Below are 21,748 nucleotides of genomic sequence, written 5' to 3' on the forward strand. Positions count from 1 at the left end.
AGCCAACTGCAGCATGCATGAAAAGGGAAAATCATGTTACACAATGTTTCCACACCCAGCTCTGCAGAATAGCATCTGAAAATGAAAGCTTACTTCTGATCACAAACAACTTTTGGATGTGGGGGAGGTGGGAGAAGAGTACGAAGAGGAGATGCCAAGAAAAGAGATTCTTACCTTCGTTTGTGGAATTCCATAACCATCACAAATATGCTTGGGATATTACTGTGTGGTTACTGTATTTTAAGATCAATGAAAGGGAGGAAAAAGCTCTCTGGACTAGTCATACACAGTGTTAGCCAAATGACTGCACTTTCTGAGTGCTTCACTTCCTCATTCTTTATATATACACACCCACCCACCCACCCCCACAAACAGCCATCCACCTAAAAGATAGCAGAGTCCTGTGACAAAAGCAAGTCCTGGAAAAGCAGCAAAACTTAGGTGGTTTATGCCTAAAAAATACTCTCCCCGACCCTTAAAAGGATACTGCACAGTATATCACATGAAATACAATTTTCAGACTATTAGATAAACTCTCATTCAATGTAGAGTTGTTTGTGCACACTTAGATTTCATTTTTACGCTAAAAAAGAAACCATAAAACTATGTACAAAACCAGAATGCTACCTCCTACTCACACAATCCAATCAAAATTAGGGCTGAAGTTGCTTTACCTTCAATTACATATCAAGGCTGCAGTATACAAAGAAGGGCTTCCTCCCCTCTCTAGACTAACTCCCATGAGCACGAATGGGAAAGTCAAAAAGATCCCCTTCTCAACACATACCTCTGCATTATGTAAAAGTCATTGGTTTGATAGCCAATAAAATATTTTAGCAAAAACAAGGACCTGTTAAGGACAAGACTAGCCTTCACTTGAAACTTCCCAGTTTTTAAGAACATAAAAAACGCTTATACTACCATAGCACCTCCTATCAGAGGATCTCAGAGCACCTTCTTGTCATTAATGAATTAAGCTTCACAACATCCTGAGAGGCAAGAATCAATTTATTTTTACAAGTGGGGAAGCCTGAGGATTAGACAGGTTAAATGACATTAACTGAGACACCTTGGGAAAGAGCTGGGACCAGAACTCAGTTCCCCCTCCCAACCTACAAGACCTGTGCTTCAGCCACAATACTATTCCTTGCCACCAAGGTTAAAAAACTGAAGAACATTTACATCCTTCATACATCTGTTGTGCTGTATATTTGAAAAGTTGTGTACATTTTAATATAGAATAGCTACAGCTCTCTTTATAGGATATAAAAACTGTAATTTTTAAAAGCCAACAGTCAGTAAATTTTCCATGAAGTATACAAGAGTTAATTTAGCAGGCCATAACAGCCTCACATTTTACGGTAGAGACTCTGTATCTCTATGAAAAGAAAAGGAGGACTTGTGGCACCTTACAGACTAACAAATTTATCTGAGCATAAATAAATTGGTTAGTCTCTAAGGTGCCACAAGTCCTCCTTTTCTTTTTGCGGACACAGACTAACACGGCTGCTACTCTGAAACCTGTATCTCTACAATTTATTTAAAAGAAAGGGGCAATCCTTAACAAATCAGTAGACTCTGAGGTCATTAGCCAGAAAAAAATTCTACATGTCACCAGCTTAAGTGCACAAGGTTTAGGAGAGGTTAAGGAAAAAAGAGGGGGATGTCTAGAACTACATCCCTTCATTGCAACTAGAGGTTCTTCACAAACCTCTAAAGCAGCAGACCTTGTTGTGCACACATTTTCCTACCAAGCAACTGCAATTTAGGTATATGGGCCGCTAACTAGCAATTATGCGCTCGGGCTGAAGCTGGGGAAGAGGATGGGGAGGAGCCAACTTAGCTCAAGAGGAACAAAAGAAAAAGTCACCTTTTCAGAGAAAAGATATTAGATCTATGGGTCAACAGTCAGAAGAACTCCATCCATTAACCTTCCAAAGCAGAAGTCACAGTAAATAAAACATCTGTCCTCCCCAAAAGTAGATGTTGAGGTTTGAAGAGGTGTTGTCTAAACATACAAATAACCAAATTTGAATTCCAATGGGGGAAAATGCAGGTCTGAAATGTAAATGCTGACACCTCAACAATTTAAAACTGATTTTATACATACTTATTCAGCTAGATACTTATATGGTTTCCATCATCAGAACATCCTGGTGGCTCCCAGGTATTTAAAAAAAAAAAAGGGGTGGGGGGGAAGGACTCTCTCCTCCATCCCAGTAGGGTAGGAATAATTTGCTCAACTAAAGTTGTGTGTGTGCATGTGCACTTATCACTGGTAAGGTCTGCCCTGGACCACATGCAGCTAATCCACGATAGGGAAGATTTTTACAGTTCAGCCAGTGTAATTTGCTATTTGATTACCCGGGAAATGATGGTAATTATGGAGAGACAGACAAGCTCATCCAATTTACATGTCTTCAACTTTTAACTTCCTTCAGCAGATTCACAATTTAAAAAGTAAGTTAAAAAAGCAGCTGTAAAATAGGGATAATGACAGGTTTCAGAGTAACAGCCGTGTTAGTCTGTATTCGCAAAAAGAAAAGGAGTACTTGTGGCACCTTAGAGACTAACCAATTTATTTGAGCATGAGCTTTCGTGAGAGCTCACGAAAGCTCATGCTCAAATAAACTGGTTAGTCTCTAAGGTGCCACAAGTACTCCTTTTCTTTTTGCGAATAGGGATAATGAGATTCTTGCCCTTTCAAAACTGCTTTGGACCTATGGATAAAAAGCACTGTGTGTAAATTATTATTATTAAATATTGTAGTTATTCCCAGAGACCAAACTTCTAGAGCCTGCACCTTACTCTCTAGAAATAATACTATTTCATATTAAAGGAGTAATAAAAACAACAAAAAGAAAGGTATTAAGAGCCCCTTTTTCTGCAGAATTTAAAAAATTACCACCACCAGTTTGATACTAGAATCTAATCATCCATTTCTGACAAACATTGCCACAGCAACCAATTAAGATTTGAATTTAAGAAATCCTAAAAAATATCCTACAAAAAGAAAAAGGAGGACTTGTGGCACCTTAGAGACTAACAAATTTATTTGAGCATAAGCTTTCGTGAGCTACTTTCGTGATGCATCCGATGAAATGAGCTGTAGCTCACAAAAGCTTATGCTCAAATAAATTTGTTAGTCTCTAAGGTGCCACAAGTACTCCTTTTCTTTTTGTGGATATAGACTAACACGGTTACTACTCTGAAACCTGTTTCCACAGTAATGTCTTCTCCATGTTTCAGACTGCAACAACTGCAAGAGTCTTATCGACACAAGACAACTTAATATGCCAGTAACTTTTTGAATTCCCATTTATTTTTGAACTTTATATTTTTCAGTGAGTTCCCCCATCAGCCTCATTCTGCAGTAAAGTCATAATCTTATCTGTGACATCACAGGGATACCACAGATATCACAACACTATCATAATCTCATCATTACAAGACCACAACAGGATAGATAATGAGACAGCGGCGGAATGGAGATGTCTGTGAAAGTTGCAAAACCCCCAACCAATACCTCTTAATGCTTGCTTTGGCAGCATATATTCTTCAGATGGGACATAAACAGAAGATTAGCATAGCCCCCATAAAGCATAAAACAAATTTGTGAAGCATTGTACATTTTTAATCCTATTCTTTCTTTTAAAAAGAGATCAGTTATCGATTTGTGGAAATGCAGAGAACCCCAGAATTAATCGGCAACTTCTTTGTACTCAAGAGCACAAGATTTACACGTGGTTACTCTTGGGCCTGTAACCTAAGTTACCATCCTCTAGTGGCTTTCCGCAAAGCAATACCTGAGCTAGATCATGATGGAGCATGGTGCTTTTCACCAACTCCACCTTTTCAGCCTTTTTCCAGAAAACACAACAGACACCCCAGAAACAGCCACATTCAATTATTATTTCAATCTAGAGGTCTTGAAATCTATGGTGAAATGTTTTCCTAATAAATATTTTGCTAACAAACTGCTAGAACCAGTCAACAATAACAATCTTGACTGTTGTTTCTTACACAATGACTACATCAAATTCAAGAGGCCTATATATGTGTGTGAAGTATTGCAGTTTTCCCCTGCCCCCAATTCTCTTTATAGTCATTTCAGGAGTTCGACTGAAAATATCAACATCAAAGAATTGCCTTTTTAAAAAGATAAACTAACAGCTACATTTGTAAACAAATAAGGCCATGCTATAATCTCCAATTGCTCCCTAAGAGGATCTGCCTCATGCTCCCTCCAGCTTTCTCTGGGAGTTCCACAGAGCTCCCTCTCTTTTCCCCTCTATACCTTAACTTTTGATAATCTCATTTACAAAACACATTAAGCTACCATCTTTATGCTGATGACTCTCAGATGTACATTTCTACACCAGATCTGTCTCCCTTCTCTCCAAATTAAAATCTGTGCCTCTCTCACTGACATTTTCTTGTGGATGTCTGGCTCTCAGCTCAAAGTCAACATGGCTAAATCAGAGCTCCGATTTCCTCCCACACCCTCACCTCTTCCCACTCACCTTCTTTATCACTGTGGACAACATCATTCTGCATGTAACCTGGGTGCAATCTTCAAATCAGACTTCTCTTTACATCTCCACATCCAACCTATTTCTACATCTTGCAGATTCTTTCTGTAGAATCTCTCTAAACCCTGGTCTACACTACAAACTAATGCCAGTATAACGACATCATTCAGACACTGGGCTAGTCTACACTTGCAACGCTGAAGTGCTGCCACGGCAGAGCTTTAACGTGGCTTGTGAAGTCACGGCAGAGTGCTGGGAGAGAGCTCTCCCAGCGCTCTTAACAAAACAAAACAAAACACGAACAAAAAAACCCCACGTCCACGAGAGGTGTAGCTCCCAGCACTGGGGCACTGTCTATGCTGGCACTTTACAGCGCTGAAACTTGCTGCGCTCAGGAGGGTGTTTTTTCACTCCCCTGAGCGAGAAAGTTGCAGCGCTGTAAATTGCCAGTGTAGATAAGCCCGCAGTTCTAACTTCCTAACTCCTGGTGTACACGAGGGCTTTTCCTGTCAATGTAACTACCACCTCCCGGGGAGGCAGAGTACCTACACTGATGGGAGAAGCTCTCCTATTGGCATAGGTAGTGTCTTCACTAAGCACTGCACCGCTGTAAATGTAGACAAGCCCTAAGATACAGCCTTCCCTATCCGGCAGCTAAAACTCTTGTATAGAATCATCACCTCACATCTCAATTGCTGGAATATCCTTTTCTTTAAGTTTAGCAAATGCAATCTTGTACCATTCATTTGAAGTGCTACTGCTAAGATCATTTTGCTAGCCCATTACTTCGACCATATCACTCCTCTCTTTGAATCCTTCCCTTGGCATCTCCAAGGGATGGTTTAAAAATCATGGCACAGCACTGATCCTATAGATCAGTGATGCTCTCCCTAAAACTCTCCTTTGCCATAGATCCCTATAAAAAAAAAAAAAAAAAAAAAGGTGAAAATGGTCAAGAAACACTGTCTATTGCACAAACCAATACGTGTTCCCTTGTACTCCCCAGTCTGTCTCACGAGAGCTATTATTTGTCTTAAGTTCTCTGGATAAGGCACCATCTTTTTGTTCTGTCTTTCTACAGCACCCAGCATGATGGGGTTCTGATCCTTGACTAAGGCTCGTAGGCACTATGGTAATACAAATAAAAATAATCTGAATGAATGCTACCCTGTGGGGGGAAAAAAGTGTTCCTTATTAAGAGACTTGTCATGTAAGCATTCCACCAGCATAAGTAATTAAGTAAATTCAGAACAATGGACCCATGAACAGGATTTGCTATGAGTGGGATTTTGATTCAGAACTTCGTTTTTCTGATGAATGGAGAAATGTGGATGAGATGCTTGTTTTCCACTGCAAGCCATGGATTTCACAGATGGTCACTTTACCTACCTCTTCTCATTAATCCTAAGGCAACCATATCTCTAATGGAAGACACACTAAATCTTTTTATTCAAATATTTTAGATAATGCTGTCGCAAATGGATAAAGTGCTGAAATGTATTGCAGAAGTATTACAAACTATGAACATGACTTTTCCTGTACACCATATAAAAGATGAGCTTTCCATATTAAGAGGTCACCCAGTTGTAAACAACCAAGTAGTGACATCCTCCTGCACATTAAGTAATAATGTTTTAGAAATATCTTCACTGGCCTTTAAACTCTGCTTCTCCAGCCACACACACGAGACCATTCAAAAGGTATTCTCTTTTACTCTGCCTGGGTCTTCATATGTACCTGTAGTGATACTGACTGAAAAACTTTGGCTAAGCTAGCACACCCCTCCAGAATTGCATATACTAGGACAATTGTTTTAAATCTAATCAGGTAATTCCACAGTTAATACTTTTACTTGTATGTGGTTTGTCCTCAAAAAAGTTAAGCAGCATTTACAGCATGAAAAAAGTTTTATAAGCTACACTGCCAACTTTCAAACAGGTTTCAGAGTAACAGCCGTGTTAGTCTGTATTCGCAAAAAGAAAAGGAGTACTTGTGGCACCTTAGAGACTAACCAATTTATTAGAGCATAAGCTTTCGTGAGCTACAGCTCACTTCATCAGATGCATATCGTGGAAACTGCAGCAGACTTTCAAACAAGGATCCCAAAAGAACTCCACAAACGGTAGTTTTTTTCTTATTATACATGTGGAAACAGACAGAGGAATTATGTGATTTACCCAACATTATACACACAATTTACTATCAGTCAGGAACCCAAATCTTCCAATTCCCAGTCTGACACTAAAACTTGGACTCTAAGGAAACATCTACACTGCAATTAAAAACTTACAGCTGATCCACAACGGCTGACTCAGGCTCATGGGGCTCAGGCTAAGGGGCTGTTCAACTTCCCTCTAATTTTTTCCATCCATGTGCAGGATGAATTTTGTTATGTGCACCAATATCAAGGTAATGTGCAGATTTGTTTCTACTGGTGGCACACAATACCTAGATATATATATATATATATAGTATGTGACATTTCACTCCATATTCTTTATAAAAATATGCTTAGGATAGGAGATGTACTTTATGCAAGATGGGTCTTGTAAAATATCATTGGAAAGGTTATAATTTACTGAATGAGATTATCCAATTTGTATGCCTGTATCATTTTTGTATCTGAGTTAGGATTATGGACTATATCTGTATTTCAACTGTGCTACTTTGGGTGACGCCCACTGCTAACACTTCAGGTACAACAATGGAAAAGCCAGACAGGGCTGATGGCCCATCAGCGAGGACAAGGACTGAAAGGCTTGGCAGCCCTGCTGACTCTTCTTACTGTCACTGACTCATTGATACAGAGTCAGGTGGTCTTATCACCTGATACTAAACATTACCTGGGAGTTCTTGTAACTTTCCACTGGAAGGGAAAGGGGGGAGGGGGTGTCAAATTTGGGAAACAAACAAAGGATTCCTGCCTTATGTAAATCCTATTTAAGGGTGGGGAGGAAGGCAAATGGGACTCCTCCTCTCCATGATCTGTCTGTCCAAGAAGGACTGCTAAAGCCACCTGAAGGGAAGGCAGGAAGAGAGTCCAGACTGAAACAGGAATCGGAAAAGGAATATAACTGGAACTCTGAACCAGAGAAACTTTGCAACCTGCCTAAAACAACATTTAGGGTAAGAAATTATATTTTGTAACTTGTTTCTTAAGTACATTGAGCTTAGCTTGTGTATTTTGCTGTATTTGGTCAGTAATCGGCTTTGTTCGGTCTCTTCTCTCTTATATTCACTTAAAATTCACCTTTTGTAGTTAATAAAACTTAATTCTTGTTTATAATATAACCCAGTTTATGTAAATTTCTAACGAGGGGGAGGGTTGGGGAAGAAGTTGTGCACATCTGCCCCCACATTGAGGGAGGGGGCGACTTTCATAAAACCTTTGGGTTTGTAGCTCTTAAAAAGGAGTGGCCAGAGTGTTGGAGCCAGCCCTTAAGACTGAATCTTTCCAGAGCGGATCTCTGTCTTTCTGTGCAGCTTGGTGTGGCCCTGTCTGTGCGCTTGGCTGGAAGCGACTTGTGAGCCTAACCCAGCAAGGACAGGTAAAGGGGACCCAGGCTGGCAGAATAGGCTGGTTCAGCAGCATCCCAGCACACAAAGTGACACCCCCAAAGGGCCCAAACCCATCACAGTATAGTTTAACCCAACCATTTATTTTACATCCAGGGTAAGGCAACAATTTATACCAAAGGGCCAAAGTCTGTGCTCCTCACTTAAAAAGCCCATGGGAGTTTTGCTTAACTAACGCTGGCAGAATTTGGCCCTAGAGGTGAATACTTGCAAAAAAAAAAGAACCTACAATCAGCAGCATATTTAAACCTGGATTGTCACCTTCAAATTCAACAAATTTAAAAATTCAGTCCATCTGCCGCCTGACAACATCAAATGTTCAATCTGTTAGTTTGAAAACAAAACATCTGGAGTATAATTGTGCAGTGAAGTATTTGTACATAGTATTCTATTAACGTGAAATCTGCAAACAAAATCCAAATCTTTAAGTACAAGCTTCATAGATGAGACCTGTGAGCAATGCATGCAATCTGAAAATTTGAATCCCTCTTAGTCTTCTTTAAAGTGAGTTACACACACATAGCGTACCTTTGAAAGGAAATTACTTGAATGCCAACAGCAGTACATATACCATTAAAGTTGCTCTCCTCTTTTTAAAAAAAAGACACAGTATATTTATATTCAAAAGGAGAAAATTACCTGCTTTTAACACAGTCAATTGTGAAGCCACATGGCGCTTGTAACAATGCAGTATTGATTGTTACATTATCTCGGTGGGTTGCTATTTCTACATATTGAATTGATGGTCAACGTTAGCCAACTTGTTCAGCACAAAGTTCATGGGAGTTTTTGAAACAGGAGCAGGAGTTAGTATACAGTGAAGGACCCAAATAGATTAATACCAAACCCTTTTATTTAGGAAGTGTTTGAACAAAATTTAAAGATTCAAAATCAAACATACATACATAATCATAAAGATCAGGCTTTCCCTGAAAAAATTCATAAGAAATCACTTCCTTGGGATGTGCAAGTTGTTTATCTAGATTCTTGAACATTATCTACAAGTAGCCCTTAGTTAGTTTCCAAGTGAAAACTTGCAACTAGAAAGCAACGGGCATCTTCAGTTACTTTTTTTTCTTTTCATTCTTCATTTAAAAAATTTACATGATTAAAAGAAGCACAGACCAGTGCCACTAAAATCTACACGGAAAATAACTGCTGCTTTTTGGAGAACAAACAGTAAGCTGATCAATCATTTCTTTCTTAGACTATGTTGCAGCTGAACTCCTGTTTGAGTGTGATTGATTGAACAGGACTGATTGAACAACATAATACCTTTAAAAGTACTTGATAACTAGGATGACTCTCTAAGGAATTGCATGAGCTTTGAAAAAAAAAAAAAAAAAAAAAAAGTAGAGCAGGTGTGAGCCACATCCAGTCCACCAACCAATTTAACCCGGCTCTGGAGCTTGCTCCACTCCAGCCGGGAAGCGGGATTGGGGGCCGCTTCACACAGCTCCCGGAAGCAGCAGCATGTCCCCCTGCCGCTCTTATGTTTAGAGGCAGCCAGAGGGCTCCAGGCACTGCCAAGGCCCCAAGTGCCGCCCCCGCAGCTCCCATTGACCCGGAACTGCAGCCAACGCGCGCTGCAGGGGCAGCGCTTGGGGCAGGGCAGCACACAGAGCTGCCTGGCCATGCCTCCGGTTACAGGAGCTGCTTGAAGTGAGCGCCGCCTGAAGCCTGCACCCAAGCCCCTCCCGCACCCCAACCTTCTGCCCTCCAAACCCCTCGATCCTAGCCGGGAGCACCCTTCTGTACCCCAAACCCCTCAATACCCCCAGCCCCACCCCAGAGCCTGCACCCTCAGACAGAGCCCTCACCTGCCCCCCCCCAGCCTCATTTCTGGGCCCACCCCAAAACCCCTCAATACCCCCAGCCCCACCCCAGAGCCTGCACCCTCAGACAGAGCCCTCACCTGCCCCCCCCAGCCTCATTTCTGGGCCCACCCCAGAGTCTGCAGCCCCAGCCAGAGCCCTCACCCCCTCTTGCAGCCCAACCCCAATTTCATGAGCATTCATGGCCCGCCATACAATTTCTGTACCCAGATGTGGCCCTCGGGCTAAAAAGTTTGCCCACCCTGGAGTAGAAGGAAGTGCAATTACATTTTTTTTTTAAAAGCAAAATAAGTAACCCCGAGCTCTTTCAGTGCCCCCCTCCACTTCTACAGAGTGCAAATAGCATCAGTAGCCCAGAATCAGAGCCATTTCTTTGTGCGCGGAAAAGTGCCCACTCTCTCCCCAGACCCAATACCCCTGAGCCCAGGTTTCCCAATTTGGGTTCCCTTGTGTGCACCAATCACATGCCTGCCAAGTGCTTTGTAGCAGACCCAGAAGTTGCTGGTGCTACTCACTTGGGGTTGCAGCTGCGCCAAGCATGGCCCAGGTAGCTCAGCTGCTTGTCTCCCAGTCTGTTTGTTTTCGCCCTGAACTCCTGGCCACTTTGCAGCCATTCACAAGCCTCTGCTCTTGAGGGGTGGGAGGTGCCCAGGAGAGACGATCATCCCCATTCTTACAACACAGCATGACCCAGGGGTGGAAGATGGGGGGGGGGGGTGTTTCGCAAAAATCAGAATGGAGGGTGCTGTGCAGCAGCCCTGCGAGTCCTGGGGCAGGGATGTGGGCCCGCCTGGTGCTGAGATACCCCACTACTGCTCCCTTCCCATGAGCTGGGGTGGCCAGAGCTCCCTGCTGCCCGGTTCCCCTCCAGCTGCCGGGCCCTGGATTTTCTCCCCCTGCCAGCTGCTGTTTTCCAGCCCTGCCCCTGGGCACTGCCCTCCCACGGTTGCTGAGGATGTGCACACCTGCATGACTGTAATTATCAAGTGTGTGGCACTTGGAGTGCTGTGTGGCTGCACAGGAGCATAGCTTAGAGGGAACCCTCTACAACTGCAGTTAAACAGTCCTTCAACCTTAGCCCTGCGAGCCTAAGTCAGCTGTCCTGGGCGAGCTGTGGGTTTTTAATTGAAGCGTAGACATACTCCAAGAGCTCAATAACTCTTTGTTGGTGTGCAGTTCTACAGAAGGAATAGAGGAACAAGGCAAACCATAAAACATTTTATTTCCAATAGGTTTTAAATGTTCTACAGTGTGAAAACTTTGGCTTGAAAACTAAACCATGCTTTTAGAAAACACACTCGTAAAAAAAAAGTCAAAACCAAATATATGCCCATCACAGACAATTGCTATAAAAAGAAGTTATTTTAACAAAATTAAATCTCCATTTTGCATCAATTTATTTTGGAAGAGAGTGCTTTTGAGCACTGAACTTAGAATTCTTTGTCCGTGACATAGCACAAGAGTTAGCCATCACAAGCAATGAAGACACTTGATTAATTTCCTAACTACCAAAGTAATTTTAATTAAAAAAAAAACCCACACCACAGATGGGAGTCTAAGTGTTGTGTTCATAGGTGGGTATCACACACCTCCCTCTGGGCTCCAATTTCTTTTTTTTTTTTTTTTTTGGGGGGGGGGGGGGGAAGTGTAGTACAGGGAATAACCTCCAGGTTCCCATTGTGCTATTTAAAGATGCACTGGGACATCGTTGCTTGATATACATATATTTCATCATGGCAGGAGTTATACCACAAACAAAAGCTTCAACTTATGCCACAACAAATTGTGCTTTTCTGAGACAGACCACAATTCTATACACGCCTGGGGTCTCAAACTCAATTTACCTTAGGGCCAGTGCCAGTCCTCAAATCCTCCCAGTGGGCCAATAATGTCACTCATGCCACCCAGGACCCACCCCCCAAAACTCCACCCCGCACCTACCTAAGGCTTGGGCAGGGGATAGGGGTGCAGTGGGGGGGTGCAGGCTCTGAGAGGGAGTGCGGCGCTTACCTGGGGCTCCAAGGTGGGGCAGGCCAAGGGGCCTCCATGCACTGCTGCCCCCAGGGACCGCCCCTGCAGCTTCCCATTGGCCGCAGGGGCGCTCGGGGCGGGGGCAACACACAGAGGCACAGCCCGCCCCAGGGCCGCAGGGAGGGGTCGGCAGCCACCGGAGCAAGCAGGCAGACGCCACTGAGCTCCACTATGCTGCTAGGACCCCTGGAGCAGCAGGTGGGGCCAAGGGAGAGACCCAGCCCCAGAACTGCTGGACCCCGCGGGCCACACTAGGGAGGTTTGCAGGCTGCAGATGGCCTGTGGGCCGGGAGTTTGAGACCCCTGATATACGCGATATAATCCTATGCACAATACTGGGTAAATAACCCCTCATGCTTGTGAACTGTGTTAACTAAAAACCACTTTTAAAATTAGTTTACTAGTCTAGGCTTCTCACCCCACGCCCTTGTCCCTCGCTAACAACGTCATAGGATTTCCAGTAGGTAATGAAATGTATAGCTCTATCTACACTGGAGCACCAAACTGTCCCAGTGACATCTGTTTTCATATATTGTTGTAAAGCACCATTCTACTTAGTGCAACAGAATATGATTCAAAAGCCATTTTCAAGCTGTCCAGCTAGCAGAGTTTGGGTCTCCAGTGTGGAAGGCAGCTCAAGGTTTATCCTTCAGTGAAGTCCTTGCTGAGTTTGTCTCGGCTTTAAAAAAAAAAAGAGTATTGTTAGTTAATGGTAGCTAACATATGCTAAAACTCTACTACAGACAAGGGCTTCCACTCAACCATCATCACCGGGGTTTAGGCTATGTCTGCATTAGGTAAAAGAGTATTTTTAACCCATGTTACTTCATCTTATCTGTGTTACAATCCTAGTGAAGATGAAGCAGTTATAGTTTTAATACATTTTAGCTGGTGAGATAACTAACATGCATTAGCTATCTTGCTGTAAAGTCTTAGTTAAGATAAGGCAAAAGTAATTTTTACTCTGACATATGTAGACAAGGTCAACACTATACTTACCGTTTATGGGTGACCTCTCTTAACTAGAGCACTGAAAGACTTCTCACCACTAGAATTTTACAGCAAGATAACTAACCCAGTAGTTATCTCCCCAGCTAAAATTAGTTGAAACTAAAACTGCCTGGTCTTCACTAGGATTTTAACACAGGTTAATTATCAAGTTAAAATATACCTTTTTCCCCCTAGTGAAGGACTTAAAATCTATACTGTCTAACAACACCTTTAAATGATAGTAAAGGCAAACCCCACGATGGAGCACAGACAAAGGCTATGTCTATACTAGAGAATTTTACAAAAAAAATCCCACTGAACTGTTAGGAGCTCAGGTGGGAGCATTAGTTCAGAAGAAAGATTCTCTTTTCCCTGCATGTGTTAATTAAACCTACTTAATTTTTTGTAAAGTAAACCCAACCATGAGGTATGCCTCTTTCTTGCCGGAGTGCACAGAAGACAATTCTATAACTGTATTGTGAAACAGTATTTTAGCCTAACATGGTTACAGCACAGTCTTCTGTCTATGGTGGCAAAAAAGGAAATTATGGTCTCGCAATTCATCATGGCCTTGCCTTCAAAATTTCCCATTTACCATCACTGGTGTCGCTCCAAAGGCAGTAGCAATGGTGGGAGTGCTAGAACAGAGACGACACAGGGAGCTTACAGAATTTTAATCACTATTGTCTAAGACCAGATCTGACTGTGGGTTACACAACAATGGTTAAAATGCCAGGGGCCAGTCTAAGCTATAACTTCTACCAAGGCTACTTTACAGTGTAACTATACCAGTGAGACTGTTAGAGGAAAAAAAAAAAATAGAATTTTCACAAATGTTTACCGCAATTATTTTTGCAACACTCCTATCTACCATGAAAGAACAACCTTGTTAGGTGACCTGTTTAGAAGATGATCTACTCCTGGGGGAATTCTGAGGTACTGTGCGCCAGCAGAACCCACCCCCCAAATTTCTGTGCTTCCCTGAAGAAAATGGCAGGGAAGCAAAGGGAAGCTGCGTAGGGGCAATGAGGACAACCATGGGTGCAGTTGGGGGGGGGGGGATTGTCCCTCCCTCAAACTGAGGCGAGACATGGGGGGCACAATAGGGTTACATGTCACTGTCCCCCATCCCCCTCATTAGTGCAAGCACAGAGCTGCCCATCTGAAGGAGGCTGTGTCTTGGATCTGCTGACTTTGCAGCTCAATGCTGCCTCCTGGGTCCAAGTGTAAGTTGTGGTCCCCTACTGTGTGCTGGAGCCTTCCTGTTTTCTGTGCAACAGTGAATGCCCATGGTGGGGCTGGATAGGAGGAGGAGAGGAGGGAGGAATGAAGGAAGGAGGGATGGGGGGGAAGAGGCAGGAGGGAAGGAAAGGGTGGAATAGGGGAGAGGGAGGGGAACGTGGGAGTGAACGGAGGAAGATAGAGGGTGGGGAAGAAAAGCTGACAGAAATCGGGGGGCGGGGAGGGGGAGATGGAGGAAGTGGGAGCCCAGCATGCAGCATCCCCTTGGCAGCAGCTAGGACTCCCCAGTTAAGCAGGCCCATCAACCCCATATCCTGATAAGCCCTACCCCCCTACACCTGGACCCCCTCCATTAGCCCTCCCACATCCAGACCCCCAACCAGCTGAATATGGACCCCCACACCATCAAGCCCCACTCCCCCAGCACCCAGACCCTCCCGCCAAGCCCAACACCCAGATCCCCCCCCCCCTCCGAGCCCCAACCACCTTCACCTGGATCCTCTGCACAGTCCCATTGCCCCTGCACCCAGAATACCACAATGAAAGTGCATCCAGATCTCCCACTGAGCCACCTGCACCCAGATTGCCCCACACAAATCTCTCACCCCACACCTGGATCCCCCCACACTAAGATCCTGTTGGGTTGAGCCTGACCACCTCGGGGTGTTTCTGTGGCAGGCTCAGCCCTTGCACTGTCTCAGGGTCAGGTGCAGCCTCACTGTCGAGTCCCTGTACCGGGGGAGGTGGGGGCTTCAAAGTGATCTTTCACCTTAGTGCAGCCAGTGGCCTGTGCTCCCAGCTGCCATGCTGAAGCCACATTTATTTATTGACAAATACATAATTTACAGAGTTTTAAAATATTGTGCGCATAATATTTTTGGGGGGCACATAATTCCCTCTAGACTGACTAACATCACACAAAATGTCTTTGGACTTATAGTACAAGTAACTGTGTCCCATAACCGGGTTAAAGCTTTGCACGTGTCCAAGGCTTTTGCAGTCAGGGTACGTAATTACAGTACCATCGACATGAATGACTAGAACAATGCCATAACCAGCTCTCCTGACTATGCTGTAATTGTAGCATAAAGGTAACATAAGTTACCCAGTATTGTGCTCAAGGATGTCCCCATGCCCTTTAACATGGATTTGCAGTAAAACTGGAACAGTGAACAGTGTGGATAAACTTGCTTGTCACTCTTAAGCAGTGTTACATTCCCACACAGGCACGGCTTAACTCTTCAGTCATTCAGTGGGAGGGAGAGGTCACAAAACACTTGCTGAAAAGCAGGTTAATTCAGCACTTCTGACTGTGTAACTGAGCTTCATTAGCTTAAAATACTACTGGCACCTGGTGATTTAATTTGTAGCAATGCTAGATTGCGCAGATCCAGAGACCAGAACTAACCTTGGGGCAAGGCACTAATGCAGAGTGATTTTTTTCATTTAACCTTACAAAATATATATTTAAAAGGAGTGCCACTTTGGCATTAGTCCCATTTACCCTTCAGATTTTTTTTTTCATCTATCTCCTTTCTCTCACAGGGGTTTATAAAACATTACATACAACTGTTCATGCGGTTTTCATAAATGGAAACAAAAGGCTTTTGTTTCAGGGTTTCCACTCACCCATCTATTGATATCTGACAACAGGCATTTTAGAACCTAACCACAAAAGAAAAAAAATGCTGCCTCAGTTTTTTCAATGCAAAACAAAATGAGATTACTATCTGTTCTAAAGGGAAAACATCAGTTAGCACAGGTACAAGAAGATCCATCAGATTCAAACAGTAGACTGAGACCTGTACTTTGGAGTAAGACCGAAATTACTTGTTTCCAAATGCAGGCCTTTTAATTAGATTTAAAAGAATGAAGAAGGGGAATGAAAAAACTTCTGCTGAGTGTCCAAGCTATACATTGTCCTATTTGGCTTCAAATTACAGACCCTGAAAACAACCCAGCCAAACGGGTGATCATAATCTATTAAAAATAAATTGGCAACATATTAAATTTAAATATTTTGCTTGTCATTCTTAAATTATTTTAAAAGAGAGTTTCATTAATGACAGATTTTGTGGTTTGGGAAAAACACTCAGCAGGTTTATACTGTTCTCTCAACACAAAATTGTTGGAAGCGGATTAGCTTTCCAAGGCTCCTGTTTTTTGGTTCTTAGCTAAACACTAAACTCCCCTTAACACTTACCACAACAACTTTTGGTGTAAGCCAGTACAAGTTTTGCCAAAAGAAAGTTGGTACTGCAAATTGAGTACCATAAAGTGGGGAAAAAGAAGTGATGAACTCAGAAGAGTTGTGTGGATTTCACACTGAGCACCAACAAAGATCTATTAATAAAAAGTGCAAGATTTTGCAAGCCATGCTGCAGTGATATCAACATCTTTTAAGCAGATGGTAAGGTATATTTAAGTCAATATAACCTTATTCACAACAGCCTTCTGAAAGTGAAGACTGGAAAACATTGAGAATATGTCTACACAGCCAATGTTAAAGCACCGGCGCAGCAGCACTTTAACTTGGCTGTGTAGTTGCGGGTCCAGAGCTGGGAGAGAGCTCTCTCAGTGTTGTAATGAAGCCACCCCTGCGAGGGGAATGGCTCCCAGCATTGTAGCACTATCTGCAACGCCACTTTACAGCGCTGAAACTTGCATTGCTCTGGGGTGTGTTTTTTCACACCCTTGAGCGAAGGAAGTTTCAGCGCTGTAAAGTGGCAGTGTAGACAAGGCCTAAGAAAAGAAACAGGAGAAGGCATTTGTTGTACAGCAGAATTGTGTTTGTGGCTGTGATCTACCAAGCATGCAGAATTAAAGCATCCCTTTTAAACAAAGGAATTTTGATGTTTAATTTATAATAAAAATTTGGCCTAATGATTCAGATTCACGGTGAATTAAAGAGTCAGACTGCATCAAGAGTTTGGTTTTCTCCCATTTACTTTTTTAAAAAGGTTTATGCCATAGCTATTCGGGGAAAAAAAAACAGGAGTTTTTGTCTTCACTACTAGATTTGAAAAATATTGCTCAGAAAATCGCTTTGCTGCCAATTCAAGTCTCTCCCATTGTGAGGAAAATCTCTAGGTACTTTGTGGGAGAAGTTGCTCAGGTTATGGCCATCTCTACCCTAGTACTTATGTTGGCAAAACTTTTGTCACTCAGAGGTGTGCCGCTGTAAGCTTGTAATGGAATGTCTACATTTGCCATTTAAAGCAGAAAGTCCCTGTTTTGCACAAAATCTGTGGGAGCATCTACACTTGTCAATGACTTTTTGCGGTGAAACTCAGAAGTTTCACCACAAAAAGAAAACCACCTTCACGACAGGCGTACAGCTCTTACTGCTGATGCTTTAGTGGTGATGTGCAAGTGAAGACACATTCTTCCTGTTTACAGAGCTTTTAGCCTCCTGAGGATATCCCACAGTGCCAAGGTGACCACTCTGGCCAGCAGCTCTGCTGCTCTGGTGCCAGGTAAACAGACATCCACCCCACCCCTTGTAAAGCCCGGAAACTTTGAAACTCCCTTTCCTGTTTTCTTGGCAAGTACTCACTTATCTGGCCAGGTGACAATGGCTGCTCCATGGAGGAAACGATTCCCTGCTGGGAGCGATGCTGAGAATACCCATGATCACCACCCGCCCTTTTCACAAGATCCATCATCAAAATGGAGAGAGCTGCACTGTGGAATAGCAGCCCTAGAGCGCTGATCTCATCTAGGGTGACCAGGTGTCCCGATTTTATAGGGGCAGTCCTGATATCTGGGGCTTTGTCTTGTATAGGCTCCTATTACCCCACAACCCCTGTCCTAGTTTTTCATACTTACTATCCAGTCGCCCTACTCTCATCAGTGATGGAAGTGCTGCTTCCACTCTAAACACACTGACGCCTGAGGAAGTGAGTACAAAAACCAGCGATTTTCTTTCGCTGGTGAAACTTACAGTGCAAAAACTCTGCAATTACCCTAGCGTAGACATAGCCTCAGGCAGAACTATCCCTATCTGTGTGATAAAAGGGCACTATCTTGAAGGAATACATGCACATTCTTTTCTGCTTGATTTTTGGATAGTGTTTCCTCTGATGTTGGTGGCATTAGGAAACTCCTAAACCATAACTTGTACCCCAAAAGTAATTTATCTTTATTTGAAAGAGAGGAAAACCACATCTGTGCTGAACACCTACACTAGGAATTTGTTAGTGTTCACTACAGAAGTGCAAAACAAAAAAAATACACAATGTACACAAGACTAGAGAAGTGGCTGCTGGCAGGAATTCTCTGTGAGGACTCCTCAACTACGGAATTCTCTCTCCATCTGAACCAGACCTAATGCACTGATTTTAAGGGCATGCTGCAAAGCCCATCTGATTTCTGGGAAGGATGAGGGCATGATGGTCTGAGAATGCATGGGTCATTAACTTGCTCAGTTTTTAAAATTCCAGGTGGATGTTGCGATAGGTATGGCTGACCAGCGTGTTTTATTCTATCATACAATTTTGTATAAATTTTTAGGTTGTAGTCTTCAAAGGAGTCAGTGGGAGTTAGGATTTGGGTACTTAATTCCATTTTTACCTTTAAAAATCTCCGCAAAGCTTTTTGATGTGGGCTTTTGTGTTATAGGCATCTAAATGAAGAAATGCATGATAGTATGGCATCCATTTCAGAAGCTGAACAGTATAATATTGTACTGTTGCTCCATAACAGAACTACACGATATATTCACAAAAAGAAAAGGAGTACTTGTGGCACCTTAGAGACTAACAAATTTATTTGAGCATAAGCTTTCGTGAGTTACAGCTCACTTCATCGGTTGCATTCGATGAAGTGAGCTGTAGCTCACGAAAGCTTATGCTCAAATAAATTTGTTAGTCTCTAAGGTGCCACAAGTACTCCTTTTCTTTTTGCAGAAACAGACTAACACGACTGCTACTCTGAAACCTACGTAGTATATTAACTACCGAGCCTTCAAATCTTAAAAGATGGAAATTTTGAAAATGAAGTGGAAGGGTGTGTGTGTGTAAAACTGCAAATGCATTTCCATCACTGCAGATTGAACAGGTTATAAATAACTTTCAGTCTTAGTATTTGCATGAATACAGCAGTTAAATTCCCCATCTGTCTTGCATTGCGCAAATCCCCATTTTAAACAGCAGTTTAGACAGACAATGGCATAAGGGGGGAAAATCTAGGTACTCAAGCCACCATTCCGCCCACACCAGCCAATATCAGTGTCCCTTCACACACTCCTATATTCAGCTACTAACTACTGTCACAGCAAAAGCAGTGACAGAAAGAGAAACTAAACAAAGCAATCTGTCTGAAGAGGGACCTTTTCAAAATGTGAATGAATTTCATCCTTAGCGTAACTCCACTGAAGCCTGTAAAGTTCAACCGGGATGAAATTTGTCTGATGTCGGAGACAGGTTAGTAGCAAAGTTCTTGAAGGACATTTTGTGGAACATTGCAAACGCTGTCCCATAACAGGCTAACTGCCAACTTTCATCAGAATTGAGAGCTCAGGTGACAGCATATCACACTAGCATGACTATGACTATACTCCCACTTTTAAATATTACAGTGATTCATACAATGTAGTTTCAAAATCTGTCAGATGCGCTCAAGAGGTCTGCTGGTGACCCTCTCCTGATGAATCACAGGCTCCATTTACTATTATGGTAGGGATGCTCTAGATAATAGTTAGTCCTGCCTCACTGAAGAGGACTGGACTAGTTGACCTATCAAGGTCCCAGTGCTACATTTCTAGGATTCTATGATTGCCACCTGAGTGGCTAGATAAACCATCCAACATTTTTGCTCTCCCAGAGAGCAACAGCATTTCTACTTCATGCGTGACTTCACCCACTGCTCACAGAAAAAAACAATGGAATCAAAACTCTTCAGATTCTGCATGAGAGAAGTTTCTGAGAAACGCAGCAGATGATCATTCTAATGCTTGAGTGTAAGACAGCCATCACACCCCCTTGCTCATGAATCCTCAACACTATTACCTCCTCAGGCGTTTGTTTACTTCTCACGAACAGCTTCCATTCCTATGTAATCTTTTCTGCCTGTGTCTTGAAACATTTTACCACACCTGAATTCCATCTGCACATACAGATTAAATTATGCGAGTTGAAACTAGTCCAGTGATACTATTTAACTATCCACATAAAAAAGTGGCTGCAATCCTCTCCAGAAACACATACTCAGATTCCCATTCCACCTCCATATTTAGTTTGGTTACAAATATTATACTGAAGGTACGTCTACACTTAAACTGCTGCAGCAACACTGCTGTAGCACTTCAGTGTAGTAAATACTACCTATGTCAATGGGAGCGCTTCTCCCATCAGTGTAGGTAATCTTCTCCCTGAGAGGCAGTAGCTAGGTCAACAGAAAAATTCTTCCATCGACCTACCACTATCTATACCAGGGGTTAGGTCGGCATAGCTCTCTCTCTCTCTCTCTCTCTCTCTCTCAAGAATGTGGATTTTTCACACCCTGAGATGCAGTTATGCCCATGTAAATTCCCAGAATAAACCAGCCCTGAAATATTCCAATGCAAGAGGAGTGACCAGAAGAACTGGGCTGTAAATCAGTACTTGCCTTAATTGTGTAAAAACCTTATTAAGGCTTGAAAAGTTAAGGAAGAAGCAAATAAACTCCTACTATAAACACATATGGTTCAAATCAGGTGTACCAAAAATAAGAAATCTAAAGTATACTAAAAATTGCTTTCAAAGATTGATTTATGCACAACACTTGCGTAATTCAAACAATCCTATTTTTAGTTATTTTCTTTTACAACAGTTACAATGAGGAGAAAGATCATGTAAATGACATAAAATGTTATTTTCACAGGAACTTCCCTTACTCTGCAAAAAGCTACCTTACATTGAGAAAGGAGGACAGAGTGTTTGTCCACTTCTTTCATTGTACAAGATATAGGTTTTTATAAATTATGAGTACATTACATTATGGAATTTACTTCGCTTCACAGTCACAAGGTTGCTGGGTCACCATCCAACCACCTGGGGAATGCTTAACCAGCAGGAGTTTGTACTTTACCATTCTCAGACCTTGAAGAGGCTGTTCACTAAACTGATACAGAAGATAAGAAGTGGATTACTCTCTAAAAGCTAATATGCTTGCTTTGCGTAAGCTAAAAATTGAATACAGTATCCAAGAGTAACCACTGATTCATGTAAACACTAATCCAGCAGGATTCCATAACCAACTGGAACTACTGTGCCTTCAGGCTCTGAATTGCTCTCCCAGCAACAGTGCAGCTTTCAATAGTGCTTAACCTACAACCTTATTACTTTTATAAGAACATTAATACTTGGTATCCGAACAGTTCCTTTCATCCCTGCTCTCAAACCTATTTACACAACATGGGCCAGTATCACCATTTTATTAAAGGGGAAATGGAGGTGAAAGAGGCTATGTTCCTCGCCCACAGTCACAATATACTGGGGAGAGCCGGGGGGAGAGAAATCACTTATGAGTCCTGACTTCCAGTTCCTGGGATACTACCACCAC

The 21,748-nt window shown here is 42.6% G+C and overlaps 1 protein-coding gene across 9 annotated transcripts in view; it reads right to left on the reverse strand.

Annotated features, from left to right (window-relative positions):
* RC3H1 (ring finger and CCCH-type domains 1) overlaps positions 1-21,748 on the reverse strand; it is a 99,260-nt gene that overhangs the window by 59,821 nt on the left and 17,691 nt on the right. Inside the window, exon 1 of one of the 9 annotated variants that reach the window (XM_073356419.1) lies at positions 175-321. The exons of the other annotated variants lie outside the window; for them this stretch is intronic. The gene's annotated coding sequence lies outside the window, so the exon portion shown is untranslated. Of the gene's footprint in view, positions 1-174; positions 322-21,748 lie in introns of those variants that run through there. 9 annotated transcript variants of the gene reach the window in all.

This window comes from Lepidochelys kempii, chromosome 8 (assembly GCF_965140265.1).
Source record: "Lepidochelys kempii isolate rLepKem1 chromosome 8, rLepKem1.hap2, whole genome shotgun sequence".
Classification (NCBI taxonomy): domain Eukaryota; kingdom Metazoa; phylum Chordata; order Testudines; family Cheloniidae; genus Lepidochelys; species Lepidochelys kempii.